Source organism: Salvelinus sp. IW2-2015, linkage group LG7, assembly GCF_002910315.2.
Source record: "Salvelinus sp. IW2-2015 linkage group LG7, ASM291031v2, whole genome shotgun sequence".
Taxonomy (NCBI): Eukaryota; Metazoa; Chordata; class Actinopteri; order Salmoniformes; family Salmonidae; genus Salvelinus; species Salvelinus sp. IW2-2015.
This window is the reverse complement of record NC_036847.1, coordinates 850,155-867,907: the sequence shown is the minus strand read 5'-3', so window position 1 is coordinate 867,907 and position 17,753 is coordinate 850,155. Positions and strand designations below refer to the sequence as shown.

General features: G+C 41.4%; 1 long non-coding RNA gene across 1 annotated transcript; it reads right to left on the bottom strand.

Moving 5' to 3' along the window:
* Nucleotides 1–3,058: 3,058 nt before the first annotated feature.
* LOC139027997 (uncharacterized) lies at nt 3,059–10,080 on the bottom strand. The gene is made up of 3 exons (XR_011480131.1): nt 9,967–10,080; nt 4,363–4,435; nt 3,059–4,152 (listed from the first exon to the last, which is right to left on the bottom strand). It is a non-coding gene; the product is annotated as an uncharacterized lncRNA (long non-coding RNA).
* Between the last annotated feature and the right edge of the window lie 7,673 nt (nt 10,081–17,753).

Here is a 17,753-nt window from a genome sequence, read left to right as displayed (position 1 = left end):
ACTTAAATTCGCTTTTCCTCGATTTTTTACTTAGGACAAAGCTATCACCTGTACCAGTAAATGTCCTGGGAGATGAGCTTCTCGCATACACCTCGTGTTATGAATTCAGGGTTCAGTAATTCAGACCACTTTACACACGCAGCTTGCAAGCCTGGCAATGTTCTGGTCTACAATCGTTAAATTCTTAAACAGTCCTTTTATGCACTCTGGTCGAAAAGGATGTTTCCAGCAGGCTGACACGCTCTCTGACCTCACCCGGGCGTGGCTACTTTCTGACTCCTTTAACCTCTAACGAGCTGCTACCCCACGGGTCCGGGATCACCCCCATCCCCCACATCACTGATTAGCTATAGCTTAGCATAGCGTTCACAAAGTAGAGTAGTAGCATTCTAAATATCATTAAATCAACAAGTCCAAGACACCAGATTAAAGATACAGATCTTGTGATAAACGCACCATTTCAGATTTTTTAAATGTTTTACAGGAGACAAAATATGTAAATCTATTGGCTAAACACGTTAGCAAAATACACAATTTCTTTGTCCACCATTTTTTCTCTCCACCAGTAGCTATCACCAATTCGGCAAACTAAGATATTGATAGCCAATAACCTATAAAAAAACCTCTTCAGATGACAGTCTTGATAACATATTATGGTATAAGGATAAGGTTTTGTTAGAAAAAAGTGCATATTTCAGGTAGAAATCACAGTTTACAATTGCACCGACCATCACAAGACGACTAGAATTACTATAGAGAGCAACGTGTATGACCAATTTACTCTTAATAAACATTTCATAAGAATAGACAAAGCATAGCAATGGAAAGACCCAGATCTTGTGATTCCAGACAATATTTCAGATTTCTAAGCGTTTTACAGCGAAAACACAATAAATCGATAAGTTAGCATACCACATGTGAAAACGTTACCAGAGCATCGATTCCAGCCAAGAGCGCTATAACGTAATCACCGCAAAATATATTAATTTTTTCACTAACCTTCTCAGAATTCTTCCGATGACACTCCTGTAACATCATTTTACAACATACATATACAGTTTGTTCGAAAAGGTGCATATTTAGCCATACAAAACCGTGGTTACACAATGAAAATACTAGGAAATCAAGCCTCAAAATGTCTGACGTCATCTATCAGAGTGATCTAGTTTAATTGAAAGCTAATCTATACTTGACTAAAAAATACAGGGTTGACAGGAATCGAAAGACAAATTAGTTCTTAATGCAACCGCTGACTTACATTTTAAAATTATCCTTAACTTTTCAATACAGGGTTCGCCAAGTGACGCGATAAAAACAAAATGGCGAAATATGCGTTTAAAATATTTCGACAGAACAACGATTTATCATATTAAATATTGCCTTACTTTGAGCTGTTCTTCCATCAGATTCTTGGGCAATGTATCCTTTCTATGTTGTAATCTTCTTTTGGTCGATAGATGTCCTCTGTCCTTCGAAATGTCCACTAACGATCGAACGGGACCCCAAAACGTGTCCAAAGTTTCAGAGTGCACAACAAAGAAATTCCTCAAAATCGCACTAAACGGATATAAATTGCTATAAAACGGTTCAAATTAACTACATTATGATGTTTTTAACAACTATAACGASTAAAAACATGACCGGAGAAATATTGCTGGTTAGACAACGATTTGGAATGAGGCAAGTACGATGTCCTTCACGCTTCAGGCGCGCGACGAGAAAGGGAGGTACCTCTACGTTTTGTTGATTTATAGTGGCTGTGATTGTGCAATCGATTCCATTCAAAACGTGATGACGTACAGACACCCAGAGGAAGACGTAGGCAGTGTCGGTTTCTTCATAGCATTCACTGTCYCCTTAAAAACAGACTCCAGATCAGGGGTAAAAATTTCTGAAATCTGACCCCTGTCATGAAAAGTGCTGTAGATATTGTTCTGTACCACTCAGAGACAAAATTCCAACGGCTATAGAAACTAGAAAGTGTTTTCTATCCAATAATAACAATAATATGCATATTGTACGATCAAGAATTTAGCACGAGGCAGTTTAATTTGGAGACCAAAATATGCTAATGCGGAACAGCACCCCCTATAGTTCCAAGAAGTTAATCACATTCCTATCTTAACAAAACTATTTTCATCATTGTTCACATTATATGCAACGTAGTGCATGGAAACTTGACAGATAAATAGGATATACTGTGGTTCCTCCTTTAAAAGTTGCAAGCTTACACCGCGGGACTTAGAAGTACCCAGCATCACGGCTTCATTGCTCCAGACCACCACACGGGGGAGTTAGAGCACTCATTATGCATTTGGGTCCCAAGGTTTTTATATGACCAATCATATCGAGTGATTCCAATGACGCATTTGATGCGAGCCACCCGTCCCTGGTGACTTTCTTCAGCAAAGATGGCTGACAAAACATTACGGTGAAAGCAAATGTAAGTAATTCTAACGTCATAACGAGTCAAGCAAAACATTTACAATTGAGAGGAATATCTTAGTTTATGTAGAGACAAACAATTGTGCATATTTTTTTGTCATAAAGTGAATTTATGAAATTCGCTATTTAGCAAGTTAGCTGACTAGCTAACATTAGCCAGTTAGCTAGCTGGTGTTATGACATGAGTATGACATTGTAATTCATGTTGTTTAATGTTTTAGGGACTCCTGAGAAAACCAGCAAACCAGGCTGTCGTCTTGGGAAACTGTGGATGTAAAGAATCTAGCTAGCTAAAGCATTTACTGCAAACACAATGTACAATTGTGCAAGCTTGCCTTGCAAGTAACATAGCTAGCTAACTAGTTACTTGCTTATTGTGTAGTGGAGGATAAAAATAACTGTATGCCTATGGATGTGTAGCTAGCTACAGTATGTAGCCGATCTGTGTATGGACCCTAAAACGTTAGGTTCTGAACTAATATTCATACCAATCTATGAACCTCAGCTATCATAGTTGTTGTATCAACTTCAAGTCTGAATGGCATTAATGAAGCCTATGGATAGAGTAGAATATAATAACTTTATTGTGCCAAGGATGCAAGTCCTGTATACATGTACTGTAGTTATTACCCCGCATGAGATCCCCACATTGTAGCCTGTACATTGAATATATTCACTGATCATGTACTCTTCCTTGGCAAACAAAGGTGCGCTTCAGGTATGACTCTGTGAGACATTCTTTTTCAGTCATATCCAATACATATCCAATACCAGGTGTATCAAACTACATTCTTTGAATGATGCTGTGTCTGCATGTATGTATTACAATTATACACTCCTGCTCCTGGGACATCAATGATTACACATTGTAACTATGCAATAGATTAGAAACATGATTTAAGTAAAGGCTGTAAGTAAACCTATGCATATCTAACTCCATTCATCTGCATTAATCTGAGGACACACGATAGTATTTCAATGAGATTGTCACGACTTCCGACGAAGTTGGTCCCGCTCCTTGTTCGGGCGGCGTTCGGCCATCGCTGATCCTCTTTTCATTTTCCTTTGGTTTTGTCTTGTCTTCCGTCACACCTGGTTCCAATCCCATCAATTACATGTTGTGTATTTAACCCTCTGTTCCCCCTCATGTCCTTGTCGGTGATTGTTTATTGTAAGTGCTTGTGCACGTCTGTCCTGGTGTGCGTTGGGATATGTACCCATTTATTTTATTAGTCCGTTTTCCGGTGTGTTTTGTTAATAAACTGCGCCGTTGGAAACACAGTTATTTCTCTCCTGCGTCTGACTTCTCTGCCGCCAGTTCACACCCCTTACAGAGATACTTAATTTCAAGCAGTGAAACGCTTTAATGAAAGAAGTTAATTATCCAGGTGTTATAAATACATGCAATATAATTATTATAAATACGAGTTCAATCTGTACTTCCATGCACATATGGTGTGCATTATAAAACGAGGAAGAAAGATGAGGTGGGGAGAGAGGTGTAGAAGACGGAAAGGGAAAGAGTTAAGAACAGAGGCAGACAGCATATGATTAATGAATTACACTTTTACCCAAATATTCTCTCAGTTCATCACAATTACAGTGTCTTTAGCAATGTCTCCTAACTAGCCATGGCCCGAAGGTTATCTTAAGAGCGGGTGAGGTGTCGATGACGGGACTGGCATCCTCTCTCACGTCAAAACATACCTGCAGACGAGAGACAGATGGATAGAGAGAGCATGATTAGGCCTTGATTTTTTAAATTCTAAAACGGTCAGTCATCGTAATCATCAGGAGGTGAAATGCAAAACTGACCTTGGATCATTAACTCTGGGACTACTACATCTCTATCTGTATTTCAATGTAAAGCATCTCTTTAATAATACTTCCTGTTGAACCGACCAAGTGGCCTCTCACCTATAATCATGTTGTGCCCTCTGTGTCAGCCAGTTCAGATGTGGGAGGGGTTCACCAACACAGCTGATATAACCTAGAGGATTTAGGGAGAAGGGGGAGAGGGATGAAGTGAAGGACAGAGACTGTTATTGTGTGTGTGTGGTCTCACCTGGTGTCCACACTAAGTGGCTACAGAGTACTTTACGCTGAAAAACAGACACATGCGGACAAACAATATAATATATATATCTACAGTGTTGTACAAATGGATCCCTTAGTTTACCAATGCCTGTGATATAGTACTGTCATTATTAGACATAAATACCACTTGAAGCTTGATGATTTGATCATTTGAATCAGCTGTGTAGTGCTAAGGCAAAAATAAAAATGTACACAGGTGTTTGGAGCATTCTGATATGCCACAGCTGGTGAGGTGTCAGGTTTGCCTCTGCTCTTAAAGGGTGATTATTCCAACTCTGTGAAATGCTGCAGATCTGCCCGCAGACGAGGTAGGAACACATATCCCACACAGAAGAGGTGGATAGAATTCGACAGGTCAAGGTATCCTTCTTCCTCCAAACTGTGCATGTGAGACAGGTTCCATGTACAACAAGACAGGTAGAGAGGAATAGAGTAAAAAAGCACAGAACAGTTCAATTACCTCTGGTTATGGACACTTTTGCCAGCAATAAAGCGTCCATGGCCTGTTCCTCGGACAGTGAGCATCTGGCAATATCTACATTTTCGACCCATTGATCAGCTCACACTCCGAAAGTAAAGAAAATAGCTTATTCTTTGTAGATTTGAAAACAATAACTGAGATATGACCGTTCAATCTAAAGCAGCAGATGTTTTCAGGATACGTCAATACAGCACAGAAGGTTTAACACCAGACTGGTATTGTGGTTGTTCATTAGTTGATGGGACATATGCAATATGCATACAAAATAATATACTTACCTTCCTTGAAAAGATGACAATGTTTTATCTTGAAATTTTGGGGGGGGAATTTTAAGTGAAATGTTTAACCTATTAACCTGCTTCATTATTTATGTATTACCAGTTGATGAAGAACAACTCTAATTTCATACATCATTTAAAAAAATTCTACGAATAAGTAAGAATAACAAAGTTTAAATAACTATTTAGATTTGATGGAGACATTATACATTGTGGTATCCCAGGAGGTCTACCCCGGGGGATGGTAATAGAGGGGAGGTACGTGAAGCGACGTTGGCTCCCTCTGCTGGGAATACGGGAGCTGGGCACCCCGACACGGACAGCTCCAAGTAGAGGAATTTAGGGGAAAGTGCCAACCAGTCGTGGAGGCCAAATAAAAGGAGCACTGTGGCACACGTGAGAGAGAACGGGGAGAGACCGACACTGAGCAAAAGTAGAGAAGAAGGACCGAGCCGAACTTAAGTGATTTTCTTTGTTATGTTTATTTTCTGTCATAGTATGGTTGTTTTTGCGGACTAAAACCTCCCTGTCTCTGTGTCAATCTCTGCACGCTCACCCCAACACCCCACGGTCTACCAAAACATCTTAGTACCTTATCAATTTATGATTTGTGTCAATGTGGACGAGAGAGTTTAGTTTTCAAATACAATTCTTGTTCTCAAAATATTTTTGGGGAATAAAATGCATGAAGTTTTGCACTCTATTACAAAACAACATTTTTTTTACTTTGAAACCTCGTTTTTGCTTTTAGAACAATTATTTTTGATTGAAAATAAAGTTGCTTTCAGAATAAATATTTTTGATTGAAAATAAAAAAGTTTTGCTCTCAACAAAAATACATCCATTCTTTGCAAGTTGGGGAGGGGGGCTAATAGCTGAACAATAGACTATTCAACCTTTACTAAAGAATAGTCTATTAGCCGAGCTTGTTGTGAAAAACCCCCGTCCTATCATAGACCAGATTTGCCCTAACGACCAAGGGGGAGTTAGAGCACTGATTATGCTTTTGGGTCCCAAAGCACTACTGTCTCTAACTGACAATGAATGGGCAATATATACCAAATAATAAACTGATAATTGTGCACAACTTCAAATGAAACAAGCAGGCAGCAGGTTTCGAACCCTCAACCTTCTTCCCCGAAGTCCAGCGTGCTATCGACTGTGTACCAAAAGCATGCTCAAGCCGCAGAGTTGTTAGAGCGCGTTCTCGCGGTAGCTTGCTACTCAACGTAATAAAGTAATGACTTATCAAATAAGTTACCTTACACGTTATGTTGGCTGACAATATGTTAACTACACTGTCCTTACAAACCACATAGCGTATCATTACAGCAGTATGTACCGTTATGTTAGCTATCTACCTAACGTTAGTAGTTATACATCAAACTTGACACTATATTATGTATAGGCTATCTAACTACCCAACGTTTATTGACTTGATTGTTCCTGTCATTCTTAGCTTAGCTAAATGGTATAGTCGTTGTGCCTTCTCAATGGACATTCGGGTGCTTTCGTAAATTTGCTCTGGCTATCTACTCCAATTTCAGAGCACTCTCTTCTGAGTGTACCAGAGTGCAGAATGATGAATTTACGAGCACTTAACACCCGTTGAATATGGCCGGTGTCAGTAAACGTTGGCAAAAAAACGTAATTAAATTGTTTCCAGCAGCACAGTTACAGTCACCAATGTTCTGGTTAACACAAAAACTGCCTAACCAGCTCTGCTAGGGCGAGTAAAGTGGTCAGAGTGGTTTCATTTGTGTCTGGAAGTAGCTATCAAGCTAGCCAACTTTAAGCCAACGTTAGCTTGGGTGCTTGACTGCCGTTGTAAGGCCAGGACGTTCAAATCAACCCTACTCCTCGGCCCGAATGTCCAGTGTGCACTCCGAGAGCGAAAAGGTCTGAATTTACTCAGATGATGAAATTACGTGCCACATGATGAAATTACGTGCCACAAAATGCTGCGGCAGCCCGCAAGGTGCACCTTTTAAAGGAGGAACCACTGTACTTTCCAAGTTACAGTATTTCCTTTATACCAGTTTTATGACATCACAAAATATAAACCAATATGACATTAGTTTTCTATAGCTCCCCACTGACCATTCACCAAATTCTTATTTTAGGAATATTGTTCTAGTATTATTACTCTGGGCACGCTTTTCATCCGAACGTGAAAATAGCGCCTCCCAGCCATAAGAAGTTTTAACAAAGACATTCCTTTTGTTCATACTGGAGGGGAAGAAAGAGTCTTCTTCTGCTGTAAATTACAACAGGGTTTGAATTGTCAACCATCTGGCATCTCCCCCCCCCCCTCTGTGGTTACTGGTTACTGTAATTCCCCACCAAACTGATCTGACCCATTCTGAACCTCACAGGACAGTCATGACACCATCTGATCCTCATAAGACATAATACGCATTGTGTACTGACTGCACTAGAGGGCTAGATTCCCGTGGGACGCATTGGGACCTGCGGGTCCCGACAGAGATAATTGTGGAGCGGTCTGCATTTTTCATGCTGCACGTGGGCGTGGCGGTCAGACAGACGACTTTAGCATGAAAATATTTGTCTTGTCTTACAGATTATTTTCATACAGTCCTCTTTCTGCTTTCTACAGAGCATTCTAAAAATATTTACACCCCTTGACTTTTTCCACATTTTGTTACATTACAGACCTATTCTAAAATGGATTACACACAATACCCCATAATGACAAAGCAAAAACAGGCTTTTAGAAATGTGTGCAAAGGTATAAAGAAGAAAAATGAAATCACATTTACATAAGTATTCAGACCCTTTACTCAGTACTTTGTTGAAGCACCTTTGGCAGCGATTGCAACCTTGGTACGTCTTGGGTGTGAAGCTACCAACTTGGCACACCTGTATTTGAGGAGTTTCTCCCATTCTTCTCTATGGATCCTCTCAAGCTCTGTCAAGTTGGATGGGGAACATCGCTGCGCAGCTATTTTCAGGTCTCTCTAGAGATGTTCGATCGGATTCAATTCCGGGCTTTGGCTGGGCCACTCAAGGATATTCAAAGACTTGTCCCAAAGCCACTCCTGCGTTGTCTTGGCTGTGTGCTCAGGGTCGTTGTCCTGTTGAAAGGTGAACCTTCACCCCAGTCTGAGGTCCTGAGCACTCTGGAGCAGGTATCATCAAGGATCTCTCTGTACTTTGCTCCGTTCATCTTTGCCTCAATCCTGACAAATCTCCCAGTCCCTGCAGCTGAAAAACATCCCCACAGAATGATGCTGCCACCACCATCCGTAGGGATGGTGCCAGGTTTCCTCCAGACGTGACGCTTGGCATTCAGTTCAAAGAGTTCAATCTTGGTTTCATGAGACCAGAGAATCTTATTTCTCATGGTCTGAGAGTCCTTTAGGTGCCTTTTGGCAAACTGTCATGTGCCTTTTACTGAGTTGTGGCTTCCGTCTGGCCACTCTACCAGAAAGGCCTGATTGGTGGAGTGCTGCAGAGAAAAAGGAACTTTAGAGCTCTGTCAGTGTGACCATTGGGTTCTTGGTCATCTCCCTGACCAAGGCTCTTTTCCTCTGATTGCTCAGTTTGGCTGGGTGGCCAGCTCTCGGGAAGAGTCTTGGTTGGTTCCAATCTTCTTCCATTTAAGAATGATGGAGGCCACTGTGTTCTTGGGGACCTTCAATGGTGCAGAAATTGTTTGGTACCCTTCCCCCAGATCTGTGCCTGGACACAATCCTGTCTCGGTGCTCTACAGACAATTCCTTCGACCTCATGGCTTAGTTTTTGCTCTGACATGCAGTGTCAACTGTGGGACCTTATATAGACAGGTGTGTGCCTTTCCAAATTATGTCCAATCAATTGAATTTACCACAGGTGGACTCCAATCAAGTTGTAGAACCATGTCAAGGATGATCAATGGGAACAGGATGCACCTGAGCTCAATTTCGAGTCTCATAGTAAAGGGTCTGAATACTGATATAGCCAAGTAATACAATGTAAGGGCCATGTGATCATCTCTGGCAATTTAACCTATTCTTATTTTTGCGTATTTGAAATTGCCTATAGGGCGAAAAATAGCTGGGACCATGGCTGGCAAGTGAGCTGCGTAACATACGGCTAAAATAATATTGAGGGACTTCAGTTAAATGATCATTCTTAAATGATTTGGTTTGAGACCAGTTCTTGCGGTAGGGGGTGGGAGTCGGACAGAAAGCTAGTAAGAAAGCTAGAAGGTGCGGGAGTGAGCAGGATGAAGAAATCAGTCACGCACAGACGTCTACTGTGCACCATGACAGAGAAGCCTGTAACCGTAGAGCTGTTTATTACTGTGTCAGTGTGAAAAGTAGGGAATTAGCTAGGGAGACTAACAGATCGGTAACACTACATTGACATGCTGACTAATACAACTCACATTACATTGAAAAATTGTCAGAATATCAATCTTCAATCCTTTGGTCGATGGATTCATTGTTTTTATTCAGGTCTAGTTTGAGGCAAAAATAATAGCTAATGTTAGCCAACTTTTGGCCAGCTCTCTCTCTAATGGTAAATCAAGTGGGGAATGCTTGTCAAGTTCATTTGCTTCTGAATGTGACAAAACAAAGGCTACAAAAAATGTCCATAAAAAACTTCTGTTAAATAGTAATAATAGCCATAGTAATTTTCTGTTAATTAAAAAGCAGTTACCTTGCCAGCTACATCAGTCAACTAAAGAGTATTCAGTTTCGGTTCTGCTTCCTTTTACAACTCGGTGAACGAGCGCAACATATAAGCACTGAAATAAGCTCAACTCTCCCATGCTGGTCCAGCCAGCCTCACCAGAAGCTTTGCCTTCACACAGCCTGTCAGACCGCTCTGTGGTGTCCGGGTGGTCCTAAAATCAGTAGGATAAACACTCCAAACAGCCTACCCGACCGTTCGGAGGCGTCCGCGTGGTCATAAAGCACACCGTTGCCGCGTTTTGTATCACATTCCAATGATTAAACTGGGGGGGACAAAAATGCAATTTCAGAATGTGGGGGGGACATGTCCCCATTCCCCAGTGAAAGTTGTGCCCCTGGTATTTAGAGTGCCTTGCTGAATAGATTACTGATTAATAAAGGTTGTGACTTGTGAGCAATTCATACAATACATTGCAATGCTAATATCTGTGTGAATGCTAATCAAAATAAAATTGTTACATAGGGTGTTGTTGTTGTTCTGCACTCACTAAATCCTGAAACCTAGATGTTGATCATCTGAGCCCCTCTACACACTTTCCAAATGTAGACCTTCCATCCACAAGGGACTTCCGTTCCACTCCTCCCGCCCTGCGGGACCTCGCCTATGACCCAACCACTCAGCTGATACCAGCTGTCCGTTGTGTGTAGAACCTCCTGCCTCCCTCCCCTGTATCAACTCAGGATACCCCTCTCTTCCCATGAAGTGTAATGACAACGCTCTGGCCCCAGGCCTAGGGCTCCACCAGTAACAAATTGTCTGTGTTTGTGTGTGCGCGAGCAAGTTAACCTGTCTGTAAGGTTTATAAAGAGCATACATGCTGAGGCTACACACATAGCCATGGGAAAGAAGCAATTTCCCTAACTGTGATCCAGCCACTCAGGCAGGAAAAAAACGATGCTGTAAAACACTAATGAGCCAATGGTAGCCAAAAGATAATTTTGCTATTGAGCCAATCAGGCGGCTGGAGAGAGGAGATAAAGTGACTGCTTGTGATGTGTTGAGTTAATTAGAGTCAGTGGTAGTTGTCTGACCATTCATTTAATCACACAAAACAGTAAAGAGAGATAACCATCCCTCACTGTCAAGGAAACACGCCTATGAATATCTCAAGTAATTTTCCTTTCTAAAATCATGATGCCACACAACAAAACAGTACTACTTCAGTTCAAAGCTACACAAATACAGTGTTATTGATTAACACCTCTTAAGGATCGGCCCCTTTTTTTAAATTTTCTCCTAAAATGACATACCCAAATCTAACTGCCTGTAGCTCAGGACCTGAAGCAAGGATATGCATATTCTTGATACCATTTGAACGGAAATGCTTTGAAGTTTGTGTAAATGTGAAATTAATGTAGGAGAATATAACACATTAGATCTGGTAAAAGATAATCCAAAGAAAAAAACTGGGTTTTTCAGTTTTTGTTGTTCCATCATCTTTGAATTGCAAGAGAACGGCCAATATATGACTCAGGAATCTAAGCGCAATTTAGATGTTGGCCACTAGATGGCAGCAGAGTATGTGCAAAGTTTTAGACTGATCCAATGAACCATTGCATTTCTGTTTAAAATGTGTATCAAGACAGCCCAAATGTGCCTAATTGGTTTATTAATACATTTTCAAGTTCATAACTGTGCACTCTCCTCAAACAATAGCATGGTATTCTTCTGTAATAGCTACTGTAAATTGGACAGTGCAGTTAGATTAACAAGAAGTGAAGCTTTTTGACCATATCAGATATGTCTATGTCCTGGGAAATGTTCGTGTTACTTAAAACGTCATGCTAATCACATTAGCACATGTTAGCTCAACCGTCTTAGGGCGGAGACACACTGATCCCGTAAAAGTTAAAAACAAAAATAGATACCGTACATCTCACATGATCTAGAATATTTATTGTCACAGAGAGAGGCAAACAAATACATACATATATATTATATTGTATTCTTTCCAACCCTGCACAAAAACCAAGGTTGTTAGAAGCAATATTTTGGCTAATTGTTGTTTACAATATCAAGTCCATATGTATAAAAACTCTCATAAACGAACATACTGTATACTACTACTACAGACTAAATCCTTTAACCATGAAAGAAAGAGAACCCTGAAGCAGCTTATGTTCCTTAGAGACAAGAAACAATTCACGCTTTTGTACTAAAATATACAAATATAAATAATTACAAAACAACACATTGCATTTTTACTGAGTCACATGCTCTTACCGCACTGAAAATAAGGCCCTTCACAGCAGAAGAGCGTCTAACTGACCCCTAACTGACTTCATGAAAAACTGTATCATTTCATGAAACACTGTTTTACGCCTCCTAACAGTGACTGTTTACAGGGCATACCACTACCATTACTGGGTGATTGGATACAGTACTATGTTTGTCACTGCCCTAAAATGATGAAAGTACTTGTTATTGGGTTATGGGTATTTCTACTATCAGTGTTTATTACATTTGTATAGAATGCATTGTCTGTATGACTATATTAAAGCATGCATGCATGCCATGTAATCGTCAACGTAGGCTATTCCAAACTCGTTTGGATTAAGTAGCCCACCATACCATCTATTGGAAATTTGTTGATTATGATCTTCACTAATCTGGACATACAGGTCTTTGTTTGTCAGACTAATCATTGGGTCGAAACTGCAGAACAGTACAAAACAAGAGAACAATGTTCTGAAAAAAATTATATTATATATATATATAATGTGTATAAAATGTCTTACAGTGCCTTTCCGTAAGTCCACTCAAGTTTCTTCAACTGATGGGCTATCAGCAGGACAATAGACTCTTACCGAGTCCACCAAATGCATTGTTTCCATAACCACATCTGGATGGATCCATAATGAATGACTATGTGAATAAATATCACTGAATTACATAAATACTGGAATAAATTAGGCTAATGAAGGCAACAAATTGTTGCTTACTGGAACACGCAAAGTCATCCAATTGTTATAACAGGATTTGAAGCAATAGCCTACCCGCGTGTGGTGAACTATTGCAGCACCGTTTCGCGCTGCTCTGAGAAAGGAATGGGGACTGGTCTTGATAAATCAATTCAATTTCATTTTCACTGAATCTCCGTTTGGGTGTTGTTTGGCCGAGAATTAGGGTGTGGAAATGTTAGGATTATTTTGCTCTTCACTCACAGTCACTACTCCCAGCCGGTCACGTTGTACAGTGCCATATTTTCCTAACGGAAACCCTGAGGTTTTTGTTTTTTCGTTTTTCTTTCAGCTAAATTCAGCTATATTAAAATTCTCTAGTACAGCCAATATTAAAAACAGTCAAATGCTTCTCAAAGACACCCTCAGATGGTCAAACTAGTACTAAATAGCATTAATGGCAACAATGGCTGACACTTAAATAATGTGTCATAGAATTCTGCGGCAGCCCGCAAGCTGAGCTGCAGTGCGACGCAACCTTTAAAGGAAGCACCAATGTATGCAGTGTGCATCTTTGCCAGTCATGTTGGTTTGTTGGAGTGGAAGGTGCCGTACAGTACGATGGACCTGGAGGAGACATGGAGTTGGTGGTTATTGGGTTAACTCGGGTCAAAGCGGCTCACGCTCTGACCACTCAGAGCTTTCAGGAGATGAGGCCATTGATTCCGATGTGGCTGAGCGAGCGCACAAGCGAGCAGCGAGAATGTAGCTAAGAGAGGGAGAGAAATCACTCAGAAAAGATAATCCACTTTCACGGCCCAGAAATAGCATTTGGATCATACATACAAATAAAGAATGAGGTTTGGTTTGGGTAAAATGTTATTTCTTTCCCACGCTGAAACCCATGACTTTAAGACATGCAGTACACAGCAAGAGAAAGAAAACACTAAGAACTGTCGTGGCAATTTCCTGTATTATCAAATGAGGAGAGTTACAAACCACACACCAGTCAGAGTTATACTTAAACTTCATCTTTAATAATATGAGCTTTACAATAGCCCTTTGACTCTCAGATCAATTCAGTGTCTATAATGAATTCTGAGAGTCCCTACAGAAGAATACAAATATATTTTATAGCCAAGATACACCCCTCTCAACTTACATGGCAAACCACAGATCTTAGGAACAGTTCACAAAGGTTAAGATCTGTATGAAAGATATCTATAAAACATAGCAGACAGTTACTGCTGTGTCAACAGTTCTCATTGTAAAGACCAGTGTCTGGCCCCCTCCCACTCCAAACTGGAACCCGTCTTACCCTGGTACGGTATAGCACAAAAACATTAGCTTTACTATCTGGAATGCTCTTTAGGCTTTATTACCCAAAGACATCGTAAATCTCCTCTGTCAGTGCTATCTCATAGAGGCCCATCCTCAGTGGAACACACACACACACACAATAGTCGACAGAATCCTCTATTCTGTCGAATAAAACAACCATTCTAATGCAATACAAAGATTATAATATAATCTTCCAAGCACTATAACATAATCTTGCAATTTTCCACGACAGAGCAGATTGAAAAAAAGAAGATTGGAAACATAGAAGGAAAAATAAGCCAGGCTGTCATATTGTGAGTTTTCTAGTTCTTAGCCTCTCTTGTTGCCTCCTTATTCTGATCTCTCTCCCCTTTCACCCACTTAAAGTTTCTTTATCTCTCTCTCTCTCTCTCTTGCTCTCTTTTCCTCTCTCTATCTTCCATCCTGCCCATTTCAGTTCCTCACAGCACCTGTTTTGTAAATAGACCTGGTCTGTGGGGACTATATGCTCCTCTGTAGAGGATGACAGAAACGTCAACAGGCAGACATCTGTATATCGTATCACTCTTTATCACAACTCCCTGGGAAACCAGCTGTCATAGGCCTTCCCTACGGACTCCTCAAGGCCTAACGAAAGGAGGCCAAAGCCAAAACACACATTATCCACACACGCAGTCGCCAACACGCTGTGGTCACACACAGGCACAGACACACGAGCACAGGCACACCAGCACAACCACACGAGCACACGCAACAACACACACACACACACCACACACACACACACACACACACACACAACACACACACACCACACAACACACACACACACACACACAACACACACACACACAACACACACACACACACACACACACACACACACACACACACACTGTCTTATCTCACGCTTGAGATGCTAGGCATTTCCTATTGCTAGCGTCTGACTTTTCTTCTGGAGTGAAATACAGTTCTCTCTTTCACGAAGATGAAATGAAAATAAGCAGCAGAGAAATGATAAGCATGGTGTGGGGTGTGAGGCTGTTTTTCATCTGAGCATCTCTGTTTCTCACTCTCTCTCGCTCTCTCTCGCTCTCACTACATAGTCAGAGTTGGATGAGTTCAAAAACTTTTCAAAAGCACAATCTCTGTATAACATATTTTGAAGAAAAAAACCAGTTATTCAGATAAAAATTCTCCGCAAATCACATTGTAAAAGTTTGACATAAACTTGTCTCTCTAACTCATTTTAACACACACTTGTGGTATCACATTAATAACAGAATTTAATTTAAGTAGAGTCTATCACTATCAAATGTAACTGTCTTGTAAAGTATAAAGTTTGAAGTTCACCAGTTGTCTCGAAATGTCAGGCTACAGCTTCCTGAACTGAATATTCTTCCCCATAACATGTCAATGGACACCTTGGTGCCAAATTACATTTTAAAATGATATTTAAGGCAGTTAAAGAAGGATTTAGATTTTCCCTCCCTGTTGTAGTGGAGGTTTTACTCATTGTCGTGACTTTACTTTCATTACTCTGATGACTGTTACTTATCGAATCAACTAACTATGTTTAATTGTGACCCGATTTAAATGAATCATGTAACAATTAACTCATTAGGATTTGGGGCACCACGAGAGCATTTCTTTAAAAAGTTACCATCTCCCGAATTAAACTCTAAAGTCTTTACCTATCACATCCATAAACAGTCAACCTATTAATCATAACCTCGTATCATATCATCATTCTGAACAGTCATAACCTCGTGTATCTGCAAAAACCTGAGCCATACTTATGATTCAGTACTGCACAAATTGGTTTAATTATTTATTTACAAGCTAACTAAAATGGTAACACACTTACACACTTAACTGACACACTTAATATATTCAAAACAGGTCTCTAGCAGACTGACACAACATGGCGGTTTGTTACAAAAAACAGGGAGAGGGTGAGAGAGAGCCTTTGGTACATTTGTAGAAACTACTCTCACAGTAATCATATAATTTGCACATGAACCACCTTCCGTTTGGAGTAAAAAATCATGAATGTATGTCACGCCCTGACCTTAGATATCTCTGTTTTCTATATACACTGCTCAAAAAAATAAAGGGAACACTTAAACAACACAATGTAACTCCAAGTCAATCACACTTCTGTGAAATCAAACTGTCCACTTAGGAAGCAACAGCTGACTTGACAAAACATTCGAGCATTGTTGTTGTGCAAATGGAATAGACAACAGGTGGAAATTATAGGCAATTAGCAAGACACCCCCAATAAAGAAGTGGTTCTGCAGGTGGTGACCACAGACACATCTCAGTTCCTTGCTTCCTGGCTGATGTTTTGGTCACTTGAATGCTGGCGGTGCTTTCACTCTAGTGGGTAGCATGAGACGGAGTCTACAACCCACACAAGTGGCTCAGGTAGTGCAGCTCATCCAGGATGGCACATCAATGCGAGCTGTGGCAAGAAGGTTTGCTGTGTCTGTCAACGTAGTGTCCAGAGCATGTAGGCGCTACCAGGAGACAGGCAGTACTATCAGGAGGACGTGGAGGAGGCCGTAGGAGGGCAACAACCCAGCAGCAGGCCGCTACCCTCCGCCTTTGTGCAAGGAGGTGCACTGCCAGAGCCTGCAAAATGACTCCAGCAGGCCACAAATGTGCATGTGTCTGGCTCAAACGGTCAGAACAGACTCATGGGGTGGGTATGAGGGCCGACGTCCACAGGTGGGTGTGTGCTTACACGCCAACACGCGTGCAGACGTTGAATTTGCCAGGAAACACCAAGATTGCAATTTGCCACTGGCGCCCTGTGCTCTTCACAGATGAAGCAGAGTTCAACTGACCACATGTGACAGACGTGACAGAGTCTGGAGACGGCAGTGGAGAACGTTCTGCTGCCTGCAAATCCTCCAGCTATGACGGTGGCGGCGGGTCAGTCATGGGGTGGGGGGCATTTCTGGGGGGCGCACAGTCCTCCATGTGCCCCAGAGGTAGCTGACTGCCATAGTAGCCGACGATGAATCTCAGACCCCTTGTGAGAACCATATGCTGGTTCGCGGTGGCCGCTGGGTTCCTCCTAATGCAAGACATTGCTAGACCTCATGTGGCTGGAGTTTGTGTCAGCAGTTCCTGCAAGAGGAAGGCATTGATGCTATGGATGCGCCGCGTGTCCCGCAGACGTGATCAATGAGCACATCCGGGACACCGATGTCGTCGGAACTCCATCCACCAAACGCACTTGCCACCACAGAGCTGTCCAGGCGGTTGGCGGGATGCTTTAGTCCAGGTCTGGGGAGACATCCTCAAGGAGACCATCCGCCACCTCATCAGGAGCATGCCCAGGCGTTGTAGGGAGGTCATACAGGCACGTGGAGGCCACACACACTACTGAGCCTCATTTTGACTTGTTTTAAGGACTTTACATCAAAGTTGGATCAGCCTGTAGTGTGGTTTTCCACTTTAATTTTGAGTGTGACTCCAAATCCAGACCTCCATGGGTTGATAAATTTGATTTCCATTGAT